This window comes from Schistocerca gregaria, chromosome 6 (genome assembly GCF_023897955.1).
Source record: "Schistocerca gregaria isolate iqSchGreg1 chromosome 6, iqSchGreg1.2, whole genome shotgun sequence".
In the NCBI taxonomy this organism is placed as follows: Eukaryota; Metazoa; Arthropoda; class Insecta; order Orthoptera; family Acrididae; genus Schistocerca; species Schistocerca gregaria.
Genome location: NC_064925.1, coordinates 73,284,729 through 73,302,110, shown reverse-complemented (window position 1 = coordinate 73,302,110; position 17,382 = coordinate 73,284,729). Strand labels below are relative to the sequence as shown.

The following is a 17,382-nucleotide window of genomic DNA, read 5'->3' as shown; positions in this document are numbered from 1 at the left end:
CTGAATTATAGTGGGGGGAGTCCTTCATGCGACCCGTGGATATGTTACGAGATGTTGATGGTCTCTTCGTTTACAGCTCCCACGTCAAATGAAAACAAAACAGATTTCTATGGCTGGGAGCCATCAAGTGACTTAATATACATTCTCATAACCATGAGAGACCAAAATAAATTAGTAGTTTCAATTTTCTGATTTTATATTATTTCGACGTTATTAGCAATCAACCATTAATGCCTTTTTTTTTTTTTTTCATCCGTCTACTGACTGGTTTGATGCGGCCCGCCACGAATTCCTTTCCTGTGCTAACCTCTTCATCTCACAGTAGCACTTGCAACCTACGTCCTCAATTATTTGCTTGACGTATTACAATCTCTGTCTTCCTCTACAGTTTTTGCCCTCTACAGCTCCCTCTAGTATCATGGAAGTCATTCCCTCATGTCTTAGCAGATGTCCTATCATCCTGTCCCTTCTCCTTATCAGTGTTTTCCACATATTCCTTTCCTCTCCGATTCTGCGTAGAACCTCCTCATTCCTTACCTTATCAGTGCACCTAATTTTCAACATTCGTCTATAGCACTACATCTCAAATCCTTCGATTCTCTTCTGTTCCGGTTTTCCCACAGTCCATGTTTCACTACCATACAATGCTGTACTCCAGACGTACATCCTCAGAAATTTCTTCCTCAAATTAAGGCCGGTATTTGATATTAGTAGACTTCTCTTGGCCAGAAATGTCTTTTTTTCCATAGCGAGTCTGCTTTTGATGTCCTCCTTGCTCCGTCTGTCATTGGTTAGTTTACTGTCTAGGTAGCAGAATTCCTTAACTTCATTCACTTCGTCACCATCAATCCTGATGTTAAGTTTCTCGCTGTTCTCATTTCTACTACTTCTCATTACCTTCGTCTTTCTCCGATTTACTCTCAAACCATACTGTGTACTCATTAGACTGTTCATTCCGTTCAGCAGATCATTTAATTCTTCTTCACTTTCACTCAGGATAGCAATGTCATCAGCGAATCGTATCATTGATATCCTTTCACCTTGTGTTTTAATTCCACTCCTGAACCTTTCTTTTATTTCCATCATTACTTCCTCGATGTACAAATTGAAGAGTAGGGGCGAAAGGCTACAGCCTTGTCTTACACCTTTCTTAATACGAGCACTTCCTTCTTGATCGTCCACTCTTATAATTCCCTCTTGGTTGATGTACATATTGTATATGACCCGTCTCTCCCTATAGCTTACCCCTACTTTTTTCAGAATCTTGAACAGGTTGCACCATTTTATATTGTCGAACGCTTTTTCCATGTCGGCAAATCCTATGAACGTGTCTTGATTTTTCTTTAGCCTTGCTTCCATTACTAGCCGTAACGTCAGAATTGCCTCTCTCGTGTCTTTACTTTTCCTAAAGCCAAACTGATCGTCACCTAGAACATTCTCAATTTTCTTTTCCATTCTTCTGTATATTATTCTTGTAAGCAGATTCGATGCATGAGCTGTTAAGCTGATTGTGCGATAATTCACGCACTTGTCAGTTCTTGCCGTCTTCGGAATTGTGTGGATGATGCTTTTTCGAAAGTCAGATGGTATGTCGCCAGACTCGTATATTCTACACACCAACGTGAATAGTCGTTTTGTTGCCACTTCCCCTAATGATTTTAGAAATTCTGGTGGAATGTTATCTATCCCTTCTGCCTTATTTGACCGTAAGTCCTCCAAAGCATTAATGTCTTAATGAAGTTATTTCTGTCAGTTTTCTAGAGAAATTTCTATCTATTAATTTTTTTCGCCGAGGCAGTTACTTTATTTGAAATGAAGTTTTCCATTCCGCACTATTGTCTACTTTTAATTTCATTCAATTTCGAGTGCAAATTTTCATTTTCTGGGACGAATGACGTTATATCATAATAAAGTAACAAACATGAGAATACAGTACTGGACCTCCAAGGAAATTGGTATCACGAAAACCGCATGGGTACTTCAGAGTACATCTAGACATAGAAATGTGTAATTAGAGCGGAATGAAGCAATTTAGTATGGTTTACGAAATTCCGATGCTGCCGTTGATTTCATGACACTGCAAGATCTCTTAATGCTGTATACGTACGAACATACATAAACATTTAACTGAAGCTGACTAAGTAGGCAAATTTGGTCAGTAGTTTTGAACTAAATATTTTGTTTCAAATATAACGACAGCTGTAGCAAAATTTTACAAATCTGCCTTCTGTGAAAGTGTTTTTCGATCACAAGGCACTTGTCTAGTACTTCCTCTAGGCCTGAAGTTACTTCTTAATTTGTGTTTACGTCCTAAATTTATAGAATGCCATTCTATGCTAAATTGTAGCCTGGCAGCATATCACGTTTTATCCTTTTAACTCCCCAAATGGCTTCATATTTATTCCTTGAGTGGAATATAAACTGTCAGTTGTACAGTTTCTTTGCCTCACAGACAAACTTGTTAATTTATTACACATTTTGAAACAGTGATAAAATTTATAGTCCTTTATTCCGATGTAAGCTACACAAGAAATTGTTTTTTTTTTTTTTTTTTTTTTTTTCGTGAGAGATTTGTATTCCATCCTACTAGCTTTTTGCAGTGCTGTGTAGATGTAAACCTGTTGCAAATGCTACATAATAATATTGCAGAGCACGAAATATTTTTAAAAAATCTGTCAAATTCACCCTGTAGCAAAATGTTATGGTACTTCGAGCTGTGGAGTCTGATTTTGAAATGATATTTTGTCAAGAACTGCTTCCTTATTTGCATCCTTTATCTGGGTGGGATATGATAAAACAATTGCTCTAACTCGGTATGTCCTCTCAACAACATGCCGCAGGGCTGCCCATGGTCAGAGGGTGATGCCCCACCACGCACGAAATTCCACGCAGAAATGCGACGAAAAGCGTATGAGCAGAGCAAGCACCAAGCACGGGCTGCCTATGTCGTCGTAGCTGCGCATGCGCAGTACAGCCTGTTGTCTGGCGCTGTCAAGGTTACTGCTCAAACGAACCTACACACACACACACACACACACACACACACACACACACACACACATTCCTTTGTCGTCAGTGCTGCGGCCATGGTCAAGCACTGCCCATTTCTTGTCCTCGTCACAGTTCCACAAGCCAGAACCCCTCCTCTCCGCCCCCCCCCCCCCCACCTCCGAGTCACCACCCCACAGCTCGCAAGCGCACTCACCCACGCACTAAGTGATATATGGGACATGGTGGATGTGGAGTTCGGCGTAAGAGCCGGGAGGGGGGTGGAGGGGGAAGAAAGGCTGGACAAGTCGCAGGAGGCGCTGCGAGACGCCAGCGTACAGTGTGGTACCGCGCCTCCTTATACAGCTGGGGCTATGGGTTCTCGGAAGCCGTCGTCATTGCGAGAAGAAAGGACGAAGACGAAAACGACCATGTTCTCGCTCGCCCTGCGCGAGGACCGTCTCCTTTTTTCTCCATCTACTACTCTCCCACACCCCCCTCGCTCTCTCCCAAACCACAGTCTTTCTTCCCCCCACCCTTTTAAGTGGATGGCGGCAAGAAATCTCATCCGAAGACGCTTCTCGTTTTCCGCGAAAAGTCATAAAGATTATCTCGTTCGAGCGTACAAGAATACAGCACCACACGCATCCACAACAGTGATTCGCCATTAAGAGTACCTTTAACGTTTATGAGATGACGAGGTCTTGAGCGTTGTCTCTTCACAGAGAGAGGCTGTAAATATTTCAGTCTGGCGTTAAAATCAAGCAGGGGCTTCAGGTATGTGTTCACAGAATCGTTCGTTTTGTGTGCGTCTCTTTTTCCCGTGTCGAAAGTTTTTAAGAGTCAGTTCTGAGAAGTAGCGCGATTGTTTCTGCATTCGAAACGTGGGTGTCTCAGTGGAAAGAAGTTGACATTCCCTTATCGGAATATAGTAACTTCGAAGTCCCCAACATCAGGGAAACGGCTGTCCTCGATCACTTCAGAAACAAAGTATATAGTCCATGTACGTCAATCAATCAATAAAGGAGTGACACAAACTCTCACGATTACTGAAATGTTCAGCAAGTCCTGTAAAACGTAGACGCTTTTATTATTTCACTAACAGTTTAAAATATTGCTAAAAAGTTCTACGGAGAAGACCGTACATTATTTTATCCAACGTTAATTTCGTTCAAGGCGAGACATTCATGATAAATGACCTTTTATTTAACAAAACGGCGCAGTTTTTTCGGTGTTAGATTCCTCCTGAAATAGTTGCAGTGGAACTATTCATAGAAAGAAATGTGGTAAATAACAGACTGTGTCAGTTTTAGTGAAAAAATAGATATTTCAGGATCTCAGCACCTAAACAGTGGGCTTTGTCACAGGCGAAAAAACTGTTTCCATACTGTCAACGATTCATGAAACATTGTTCGTACTCACGTTACTCGGGCTATTGCTTGTGTTTCAGACGCATCGTTCACAAATTGTAGGAAAAATGAAAAACTTTTATTCCAGTCAACTGCGAGACAAATAGATTTTTATATACTAACGACGTAGTAATACACTACTGGCCATTAAAATTGCTACACCACGAAGATGACGTGCTACAGATGCGAAATTTAACCAACGGGAAGAAGATGCTGTGATATGCAAATAATTAGCTTTTCAAAGAATTCACACAAGGTTGGCGCCGGTGGCGACACGTACAACGTGCTGACTTCAGGAAAGTTTCCAACCGATTTCTCATACACAAACAGCAGTTGACTGGCGTTGCCTGGTGAAACGTTGTTGTGATGCCTCGTGTAAGGAGGAGAAATGCGTACCATCACATTTCCGACTTTGATAAAGGTCGGATTGTAGCCTATCGCGATTCCGGTTTATCGTATCGCGACATTGCTCCTCACGTTGATCGAGATCCAATGACTGTTCGCAGAAAATGCGATTGCTGGATTCAGGAGGGTAATACGGAACGCCGTGCTGTATCCCAACGGCCTCGTATCACTAGCAGTCGAGATGACAGGCATCGTATCCGCATGGCTGTAACGGATCGTGCAGCCACGTCTCGATCCCTGAGTCAACAAATGGGGACGTTTGCAAGACAACAACCATCTGCACGAACAGTTCGACGACGTTTGCAGCATCATGGACTATCAGCTCGGACATCGTGGCTGTGGTTACCCTTGACGCTGCAACACAGGCAGGAGCGCCTGCGATGGTGTACTCGACGACGAACCTGGGAGCATGAATGGCAAAACGTCAATTTTCGGATGAATACAGGTTCTGTTTACAGCATCATGATGGTTTTCATCCGTGTTTGGCGAAATGGCAGTGAACTCACATTGGAAACTTGTATTCGTCATCGCCATACTAGCGGATCACTCGGCGTGATGGTATGGAGTGCCACTGGTTACTCGTCTCGGTGGCCTCTTGTTCCCATTGACGGCACTTTGAACAGTGGACGTTACATTTCAGATGTGTTACGACCCGTGGCTCTACCCTTCATTCGATCCCTGCGAAACCCTACATTTCAGTAGTATAATGCACGACCCCATGCTGCAGGACCTGTACGGGCCTTTCTGGATACAGAAAATGTTCGACTGCTGCCCTGGCCAGCACATTCCCCAGATCTCTCACCAATTGAAAACGTCTGGTCAATGGTGGCCTAACAACTGGCTCGCCCCAATACGCCAGTCACTACTCTTGATGAACTGTGGTATCGTGTTGAAGCTGCATGAGCAGCTATAACTGTACACGCCATCCATGCTCTGTTTGACTCAATTCCCAAGCGTATCAAGACCGTTATTACGGCCAGATGTGGTTGTTCTGGGTACTGATTTCTCAGGATCTACGCACGCCAATTGCGTGAAATGTAATCACATGTCAGTTCTAATATAATATATTTGTCCAATGAATACCCGTTTGTCATCTGCATTTCTTCTTGGTGTAGCAATTTTAATGGCCAGCAGTGTATTTAGTGACGTACTGAGAAGATTCTGCGCTTCGAGCAGAACTACCAAATCGGTGTGGAGCCCCCCCCCACCCCCCCCCCCCCCATCCTCCACCATACCAAATCTCTACCTCTAAAACTGCCTTCCTGTATTTTTTTAGATCCATTTTACAAACTTTATGTTGTTTGTGGATTAAAGTGAAAATGATACATAGGGGAAGCGACACACCAGCAAGATTTTATACAAGAACTATGTGGACTAAATGTTTAGCATAATAATTAATAAAAAAGTACGTAAGGCATCGGATGTTTTGGGAACAACAAAAGTACTGCCTGGAGGAATCAGTAATCTACACACTAGTTTGTTTCTTTGACAGTCGCTTCTCGTTCCAATCCTTAATCGATTGAAACTGGAAGTCTTAGCTTATATAACATACTTGGTTAAGACCATCTACCGACTTTTTGAGATCGTACAGTTAACACCTTAGCGAAACAGAAGTAAGAACTGCATTGTTGAACGTAAACGAATGGTTTAAGTGACAGTTGTGAAAGCCAGACGCTCTGTTGTTGCAAAACTCGGTAGTAGCTGTTTGTTTATGTATCTGCTTGGACAGAATGACACAGCACGAAAGACACTACAGTGGCGTGCGTTGACTGTAGCGGGCAGAGGGAAAAGCTTTTTACTCGTAAGCAGAAGGGGTACCTACTATTTTCAGATTACATTTTATTACCTTATTTTCCAGATTTACATTTTGTACAGCGTCTGCAGGTATCAGTAGCATTCATTAAGCTCAAGCAGTACTGCGAAACGCATAGCAGGAGTAACGATTGAGTTCTCACGCTTACTAAATTAGCCTCTGGGCCACCTGGCTTTGCCAGTAGATGGAAGGGTGTAGCGCTTTGACTGGCTGTCAGAAGGTAGACCAGCAATAGTAAGTAGGCAAACCACGGCTTTTCTGACACGAAGGAAGTGATTCTGTTTAATAAATATTTACTAATGAAACACACTTTTTCCACGCTGGAGATTAGGAGAAGCCTGTTGGTCATAAACATTTCCTTACAACAACATGACGACGCAAGAAAATAGTCATTTCAATAAACAAATGAATAATTTTTAAGGTAACAAAGTTCTATGAACAGTTAAGATGTTTCACGATTGTAAGCACAAGAGCTACACGCCATAGTCGTCTGTTACTGAGAGGAATCATTTAGATATAGATTATGCCTATCCATCACGGATGTATTAGAACCCATGACTGTCCCTTTTTTTTTTTCATCAGTCTACTGACTGGTTTGATGCGACCCTCCAGGAATTCCTTTCTTGTGCTAACCTCTTCATCTCAGAGTAGCACTTGCAACCTACGTCCTCAATTATTTGCTTGACGTATTCCAATCTCTGTCTTCCTCTACAGTTTTTGCACTCTTCAGCTCCCTCTAGTACCATGGAAGTCATTCCCTCATGTATTAGCAGATGTCCTATCATCCTGTCCCTTCTCCTTATCAGTGTTTTCCACATATTCCTTTCCTATCGGATTCTGCGTAGAACCTCCTCATTCTTTACCTTATCATTGCACCTAATTTTCAACATTCGTCTATAACACCACATCTCAAATGCTTCGATTCTCTTCTGTTCCGGTTTTCCCACAGTCCATGTTTCACTACCATACAATGCTGTACTCCAGACGTACATCCTCAGAAATTTCTTCCTCAAATTAAGGCCGGTATTTGATATTAGTAGACTTTTCTTGGCCAGAAATGTCTTTTTTGCCATAGCGAGTCTGCTTTTGATGTCTTCCTTGCTCCGTCCGTCATTGGTATTTTACTACCTAGGTAGCAGAATTCCTTAACTTCATTGACTTCGTGACCATCAATCCTGATGTTAAGTTTCTCGCTGTTCTCATTTCTACTACTTCTCATTACCTTCGTCTTTCTCCGATTTACTCTCAAACCATACTGTGTACTCATTAGACTGTTCATTCCGTTCAGCACATCATTTAATTCTTCTTCACTTTCACTCAGGATAGCAATGTCATCAGCGAATCGTATCATTGATATCCCTTCACCTTGTGTTTTAATTCCACTCCTGAACCTTCCTTTTATTTCCATCATTGCTTCCTCGATGTACAGATTGAAGAGTAGGGGCGAAAGGCTACAGCCTTGTCTTACACCCTTCTTAATACGAGCACGTCCTTCTTGATCGTCCACTCTTATTATTCCGTCTTGGTTGTTGTACATATTGTATATGACCCGTCTCTCCCTATAGCTTATCCCTACTTTTTTTCAGAATCTCGAACAGCTTGCACCATTTTATATTGTCGAACGCTTTTCCAGGTCGACAAATCCTATGAATGTGTCTTGATTTTTCTTTAGCCTTGCTTCCATTATTTGCCGTAACGTCAGAATTGCCTCTCTCGTGCCTTTACTTTTCCTAAAGCCAAACTGATCGTCACCTAGCGCATTCTCAATTTTCTTTTCCATTCTTCTGTATATTATTCTTGTAAGCAGCATCGATGCATGAGCTGTTAAGCTGATTGTGCGATATTTCTAGCACTTGTCAGGTCTTGCCGTCTTCGGAATTATGTGGATGATGCTTTTCCGAAAGTCAGATGGTATGTCGCCAGACTCATATATTCTACACACCAACGTGAATAGTCGTTTTGTTGCCACTTCCCCTAATGATTTTAGAAATTCTGGTGGAATGTTATCTATCCCTTCTGCCTCATTTGACCGTAAGTCCTCCAAAGCTCTTTTAAATTCCGATTCTAATACTGGATCCCCTATCTCTTCTAAATCGACTCCTGTTTCTACCTCTATCACATCAGACAAATCTTCACGCTCATAGAGGCTTTCAATGTATTCTTTCCACCTATCTGCTCTCTCCTCTCCATTTAACAGTGGAATTCCCGTTGCACTCTTAATGTTACCACCGTTGCTTTTGATGTCACTAAAGGTTGTTTTGACTTTCTGTATGCTGAGTCTGTCCTTCCGACAATTATATATTTTTCGATGTCTTCACATTTTTCCCGCAGCCATTTCGTCTTAACTTCCCTGCACTTTCTATTTATTTCATTCCTCAGCGACTTGTATTTCTGTATTCCTGATTTTCCCGGGACACTTTTGTACTTCCTCCTTTCATCAATCAACTGAAGTATTTCTTCTGTCACCCATGGTTTCTTCGCAGCTACCTTCTTTGTACCTATGTTTTCCTTCCTAACTTCTGTGATGGCCCTTTTTAGAGATGTCCATTCCTCTTCAACTGTACTGCCTACTGCGCTATTCCTTATTGCTGTATCTATAGAGTTAGAGAACTTCAAACGTATCTCGTCATTCCTTAGAACTTCCGTATCCCACTTCTTTGCGTATTGATTCTTCCTGACTAATGTCTTGAACTTCAGCCTACTCTTCATCACTACTCTATTGTGATCTGAGTCTGTATCTGCTCCTGGGTACGCCTTACAATCCAGTATCTGATTTCGGAATCTCTGTCTGACCATGATGTAATCTAATTGAAATCTTCCCGTATCTCCCGGCCTTTTTCAGGTATACCTCCTCCTCTTGTGATTCTGGAACAGGGTATTCGCTATTACTAGCTGAAACTTGTTACAGAACTCAATTATTCTTTCTCCTCTTTCATTACTTGTCCCAAGCCCATATTCTCCTGTAACGTTTTCTTCTACTCCTTCCCCTACAACTGGATTCCAGTCGCCCATGACTATTAGATTTTCGTCCCCCTTTACATACTGCATTACCCTTTCAATATCCTCATACACTTTCTCTATCTGTTCATCTTCAGCTTGCGACGTCGGCATGTATACCTGAACTATCGTTGTCGATGTTGGTCTGCTGTCGATTCTGATTAGAACAACCCGGTCACTGAACTGTTCACAGTAACACACCCTCTGCCCTACCTTCCTATTCATAACGAATCCTACACCTGTTATACCATTTTCTGCTGCTGTTGATATTACCCGACACTCATCTGACCAGAAATCCTTGTCTTCCTTCCACTTCACTTCACTTATCCCTACTATATCTAGATTGAGCCTTTGCATTTCCCTTTTCAGATTTTCTAGTTTCCCTACCACGTTCAAGCTTCTGACATTCCACGCCCCGACTCGTAGAACGTTATCCTTTCGTTGATTATTCAATCTTTTTCTCATGGTAACCTCCCCCTTGGCAGTCCCCTCCCGGAGATCCGAATGGGGGACTATTCCGCAATCTTTTGCCAATGGAAAGATCATCATGATACTTCTTCAAGTACCGGCCACATGTCCTGTGGGTACACGTTACGTGTCTTTAATGCAGTGGTTTCCATTGCCTTCTGCATCCTCATGTCGTTAATCATTGCTGATTCTTCCGCCTTTAGGGGCAATTTCCCACCCCTAGGATAAGAGAGTGCCCTGAACCTCTATCCGCTCCTCCGCCCTCTTTGACAAGGCCGTTGGCAGAATGAGGCTGCCTTCTTATGCCGGAAGTCTTCGGCCGCCAATGCTGATTATTTATCAAAATTTAGGCAGTGGCGGGGATCGAACCCGGGACCGAAGACGTTTTTGATTATGAATCAAAGACGCTACCCCTGTTTTTTTAAAGTGGGGGAGGGCGGGGAAGGCAGAGTGATCAAGGGTCGTAACCCGAGGCCTGGTCACAGTGTCCCCCTCGTCCGTCAAGGAATCAAGGAATCAGGGATGGGAAGGAGAAATCTTTTGTGGGAATCATTATTTATTTTTATTTACTGCTTTTTAATACAAAGTTAATGTGGTTTTACTTACCCCTAGACCACGGGCCTACCTCCATGACTGTTAACTGAATGCAAATACATAAAACTGCAACCGATAACTTTTTTTGAATCGTTATTTATTATTCCGTGGGAAACGGCCTTGCCGCAGTGGATACACCGGTTCCCATCCGATCACTGAAGTTAAGCGCTGTTGGTCGTGACCGGCACTTGGATGGGTGCCCATTCGGGCCTCCATGCGCTGTTGCCATTTTTCGGGGTGCACTCAGCCTCGTGATGCCAATTGAGGAGCTACTCGACCGAATAGTAGCGGCTCCGGTCAAAGAAAACCATCGTAAGGACCGGGATAGTGGTGTGCTGACGACACGCCCCTCCTATCCGCATCCTCCACTGAGGATGACACGGCGGTCGGATGGTCCCGATGGGCCATTTGTGGCCAGAAGACGGAGTGCATAGAGTGCATTTATTATTCAATGAACCGGTTTCGGAACTTTTTCAGGTTCGTCTTCGGATGGTTTTCTGGAAGATACATCACTATATCTGTCATAATACAGGGTGCTCACTAAAATTCCAGATCATGTTAATGTAAGAACTGAAATAAATCAGCCGTTCATATGAAGTTTTGTTATTGTTTTAAATTTAAAGTTCTTGGTCATTCAAATAGCTGCATCTCACTGCAAATACTGTAACTCTGTATCATTTTGTTCCTGGGCATTCATGTTAATGCCAGTCTTCATTAAAGTATTTGTTCATAAAGGCCTTTATTACATGGCAACATCGGATTAGAAATAAGACGTCAGATCCCTCGATATTTGTTCTTGTAGTAATTCATTCATTTTATTTTGAGCTCTCATGTTAACGCCGCCGGCCGCGGTGGCCGTGCAGTTCTAGGCGCTGCAGTCTGGAACCGCGGGACTGCTACGGTCGCAGGTTCGAATCCTCGGGCATGGATGTGTGTGATGTCCTTAGGTTACTTAGGTTTAAGTATTTCTAAGTCTAGGGGACTGATGACCTCAGATGTTAAGTCCCATAGTGCTCAGAGCCATTTGAACCATTTGTTAACGCCGGTCTGATTAAATTATTTTCCCATATATCGACATTAATACATGCAAACAAAAACAAATAACAACTCTGAGCAAAGCGGGCCTGTGTCACCATTTTTGTCAAACCTCTGTAACAAGCAACATTTGTATAGCACATGCTGGATGCTGGTAATGTTTCGCTATCACAATGTAAATGTACACAGATTATGTAAAAGTGTGTGAAGTGATGCACCAGCTGGACATCAAAATCGAAGCAGACAGATGGACGCTAACACAAAAAAGTCACTCATACTGTCGCAAGCCAGGACCCAGCTTATGCTGGAAATAGTGATGTAACTTCCAGAAAACCATCTGAAGATGAACCTGAAAGGTTCGAAAACCCTTTTGTGGAATAATAAATAAATATTCAACAAAACGACAGATTGCAGTTGTATTTACATACCTTTAGATATAGTTCCGTCGTAACACTATGCTCTCAAGAAATTGCTAATTTCTAGTTATTGAGCAACACATAGTTTCATTTATAATCAGACTTGCGGTTTTTTCGTAAATAAACGAACCTTACGGGCATCCACGAACATCATTTTAAGTAATACAGCTTTCCACTTTCAACACTTAGAAACTACAGGGTACAGAGTCGCACTTTGCACAGAATCCTGTGGGGCTGACATTACTTCTGCGAGGGACGTCGACCGCGACAGCTTTGTTTCACAATAGATGAGAGTAAGTCCTACGAGGCGACTCACCGTGGTAATCTTAGGACGGATTCTCTTAATCTGTGTAAGCCTCTTATGCCTTCTTCTATGGAGGAAGTGAACTGAGACAGCTCTGGAGGTTTAGTAAGAAGTGAGGGATCTTTTAAGGTTGGATCTTTAAGGGTGGACGGGATTGGTAGGAGAACTCATGTGCCGCTCCCGATTAATTCTTAAATACTCGTCCCACCTTTTTTCCTGTCTCTTTTTACCCCCACACCGTGTCCTCACGCTTTCGGGTGACTCACTCGCTACTTCCTCGGTACAGACCTAGCGATATCACTGAAAAATAGAGACGAAGTATATGAATCGCTAAAAGGCATGCGTAATTTACGGTACGTAGTAGGACTTCCAAAATAAAAACATAAAAATTAGTACAAAGATAGGCCCTGTTGGAGGAAAAGCTGTATGTAAACTGAACAGCGGGTCTCAAGTCCCTGCAGTCGCACCATCGTCTGTGTCCTCGGTGGCTCAGTTTCAATTTCTGTTCACTCCTGCGTCTCCCAATTCCCTATGCCCCACAGGATCGGTGGTGGTGAGGGGGACACTGTGGCCAGGCCTCGAGTTTCGACCCCAGCCCACTTTGCCTCGCGAGCCCCCCACCGGTCCATTATCCATTAAAAAAAGTCAGCTCGTAAAAAAAGGAAAAAATTTAAAGATATGATTAAAAATAAAGGAAAAATCAATAACAAAAAATCGGTAGCGTAAAAAGGAAAAAAAGAGGCGCCAAGCAAAAATAAAGTCGGATAGAGCGACTGCCATGTAAGCAGGAGGTCTCAGGTTCGAGTCCCGGTTTGGGCACACATTTTTCAACTGTCCCCGTTGATACGTATCAACGCCTGTAAGCAGCTAAAGGTCTAGATTTCATTATAATTTCAACTAGAAACAAGGCTCTGGAGGAAATGAAATCTTTCATTTCTTTAAATTGCAAGACTACACTCGTCCTGCGGTATGATTTGAAAGGTTACAGGCGGCTATGTGTTTACACCCTGAAAGCAATCACTTTAACTAGTTAGGCTTCCACTTGTCTACCTGAGCCATGCGTTTGCTAAATTGATTTTGCCCTTTGTCAGCGGTTGTTGTTGTTAGCCAGCACTAAAAGTTATCACCTTTATCAGAATCTAAATGAACTTGAATGCTGAAATAATTTAATGAGACGGCGGCCCTGTCGTTATTGTAGTCTAGTCAGTTATTGATGGCTGAATAACAAACAACACGGGACTGATATTTTTTATAAAAAAAATATGACAAAAGTTCACTGATCATAAGATAGTGTAAGTAGGCTGTTTAGGTTTTTATATTGGTAACGCCACATAGCGCTCTGTATGAAAATCACTGGCTGTGCTGTGTGCAGTCCGTGGCTGTTTGGCATTGTTGTAATATTCGCTATTGTAGTGTTGGGCAGTTGGATGTAAACAGCGCCTAGCGTTGCGCAGTTGGAGGTGAGCCGTCAGCAGTGGTGGATGTGGGGAGATAGATGGCGGAGTTTTGAGAGGTGATGATCTGGACGTGTGTCCATCAGAGACAGTAAATTTGTAAGACCAGATGTCATGAACTGGTATATATATATTATGACTTTTGAACACTATTAGGGTAAATACATTGTTTGTTTGTCGTCAAAATCTTTCATTTGCTAACTATGCCTATGAGTAGTTAGTGCCTTCAGTAGTTAGAAACTTTTATTTAGCTGGCAGTATTGGCGCTCGCTGTATTGCAGTAGTTGGAGTAACGAAGATTTTGGTGAGGTTAATTGATTTATGAAAGGTATAGGTTATTGTTAGTCAGGGCCATTCTTTTGTAGGGATTACTGAAAGTCAGACTGCGTTGTGCTAAAAATATTGTGTGTCAGGTTAGTGTTAATCAGAATAAGTAAAGAGAGAAATGTCTGAGTACGTTCAGTTCTGCTCAGCTGTTTGAAAATCAAATAACGTAAGGGGTTTACCAAAACAGTAATTCATAAATTTTTCTAAGGAGAGGTTTCAATAGAACAAATAACTCAAGCCCAGCGAGGTGCCAAATAATCATGAATTGTTGGCAACACAAACAGACGCAAAACCCTCCACTGGGTGGCGATTGGTTTGCAAAGACCGAGGTCTGTCTGATTAATCTATTTGTCACAAAACGTGGATAACGCAATGTGAAACTATCTAATGCTGAATTAATTTTGGTGCATTTATTCTATGCAGAAGTTATACTACGTTGGTGCAGCTGTGAACAAATGGCGAGACTGTGATTCTGTTTGCCCTATCAAGCCGGAGCAGCAATACTACGCCCCTTCCTCGACATTTCGTGCTGTCCCAGATGACGGTGGTGGTGCAATCGTCTGCAGAGCAACATTGTGCGGGGCCTGTTATCCGTTATTGCGGACAATATGCAAAGTCGCGGCAGGTAATCTGTTGGACGTATCACAATTACTCTCTAATGGAGCCCTGAAATTCCAGTGGGTGATACTGCCGTTCGCCGGTCATAACATGGACCAATTTGACCTACTTATAATATCTGATACGAATAAGATTGCCCTCGCACAGCAAGTTGTCAGAGATGCCTGAGGTCTAAACTAAGTCCTTACCACAGGCTTCTCAGTCAAGACCAGCGCCAGTGCGATGTCAAGCTCAGGTTGAGTGTCCCAGGTGCAACTCACTAATAACAAGAGTGAAGACCAAAACTCTCTCCAGGCTTCATTCTGAATCTGAAGATCCAGTTCCCTCGCACCTCCTTTTCCAACAAAATTCGGCTATAACATTTGGCCGTCCAGAAAATGATCTCTGTGGTAAATGTGTTTAGGCCGAAGCGGAAACTCAAAACACGCTGGGAAAAAATAAGCCTCCTCCTTCTCTCTGCGCGGAAATTTACGAGTCAGGGATTGACTCTAACAATTCTGAAAGTACGTTTTCCGTGAAACAGAACGCCATCATGCAGCGCGTTTCACAGAAGCTTATTGAAAGCTCTAGGAACTCTCTTGTGTCCTCTAGTGGCGAATAACGCCGTTGTTGTCTTATTCTCTTAATGTTTTGCGTTATTCTAACTGCAAATGGATCCCGTGCTAACTAGCAGTACCTAGTAATCGTACGGACTGCAGTGTTACGAGAACGGAAGTCTGAAAACGTTTTCCGTACCTATGGCTATGATACCGATCTACCATAAATCTCTGATTTGTCTGATTTATATGATCGAGCGTAAAACAACATCTGGTGCATTTTCGGTTCTGCATATAATATTTTTTGTTCCTGCAACATTTTACGATTCCTAACGCTATCGAAAAAATTAGGCAACCCAGAATATGCCACGTTAACACCGCTAATACGCAATCTGTCCTTGATAAAATCCTCAATGCGAGGAGCACGAACGTGTACACATTAGTATAATTATTAAGTGCCACATACAGCTGAAGCCACTGAGTGATTAGGTCCCGCAGACTTTTCAAAGTTAGAAGTTAAGTCTCATAGTGCTCAGAGCAATTTGAACCATTTGAACTTTTGAAATTCCAGGGGTGACTGTATGCATGTCACCCTCTGTTCCGGACAATCCCAAACATTGCATATGAGAATAAGGTCGGATGATTTAGCCGGACGGTCTACCTACGAAAGGGTGACACAGCGTTTGTGAAAGCTGGAACGTGTTCAGGCAGCCCTCTGAATACGGCTGTTGCCATCTTGGGAGACATCAGTATCCACAGCACAGACGGTCTGAATATATTGAATGAAGATTAACACTTTGTCAACGAGAATGTTGAAGTAAACATCCTTGCTCATGTTCACGGTGACCTGAATGAGTGAATCCAACTCATGGTACGCGTAACACTTTCAAGACGTCACAGAACTACTGGACTGAATTACATCCTCCACTTGCTGCGAATAAACGTCTCAATGGGCTGGCGATGCAATCGATACCTTTCACCATTTGGAAATAAGGAAAATCGCATATCGTCGGGTTTGCAGCTGATGTTCCGAATGTACAGGGTGATCAAAAAGTCAGTATAAATTTGAAAACTGAATAAATCACGGAATAATGTAGATAGAGAGATACAAATTGACACACGTGTTTGGAATGACATGGGGTTTCATTAGAAGCAAAAAAATACAAAAGTTCAACAAATGTCACGCAGATGGCGGTTCATCTGATCAGAATAGCAATAAGACAAAGCAAAGCTGATGTTCTTTACAGGAAATGCTCAATTTGTCGACCATCATTCCTCAACAATAGCTGTTGTAGAGGAATAATGTTGTGGACAGCACTGTAAAGAATGTCCGGAGTTATGGTGACGCATTGGCGTCGGATGTTGTCTTCCAGCATCCATAGAGATGTCGGTCGATCACGATACACTTGCGAGTTCAGGTAACCCCAAAACCAATAATCACACGGACTGAGGTCTGGGGACCTGGGAAGTCAAGCATGACGAAAGTGGCGGCTGAGCGCACGATCATCACCAAACGACGCGCGCAACAGATCTTGGTTCAAATGGCTCTTAGCACTATGGGACTTAACATCTATGGTCATCAGTCCCCTAGAACTTAGAACTACTTAAACCTAACTAACCTAAGGACATCACACAGCACCCAGTCATCACGAGGCAGAGAAAATCCCTGACCCCGCCGGGAATCGAAACCGGGAACACGGGCGCGGGAAGCGAGAACGCTACCGCACGAGCACGAGCTGCGTTCTAACAAAACGCCGTGTCATTTCAAGCATCTGTATCAATTTTTACCTCTCTATCTCCATTATTCCGTGGTTTATTAAGTTTTCAAATTTATACTGACTTTTTGATCACCCGGTAAATGTCTAATTTCATGCACTTTCGTTCCCAACGTTCACTCACAAACCGCTTGAGATCCTTGATTCACCTACGGCAGCAGTTTCCGTAGGGGTGGAAAGGCGTAGCGCTGGTTTCTACTACCTTTCCATTGGGGACTTGGTGCAACCACGCTTCTTAAGCAG

General features: G+C 42.8%; 1 pseudogene; it reads left to right on the top strand.

Annotated features, from left to right (window-relative positions):
* The first annotated feature begins 10,784 nt into the window (after positions 1-10,784).
* LOC126279192 (5S ribosomal RNA) lies at positions 10,785-10,902 on the top strand (annotated as a pseudogene).
* Positions 10,903-17,382: the final 6,480 nt, after the last annotated feature.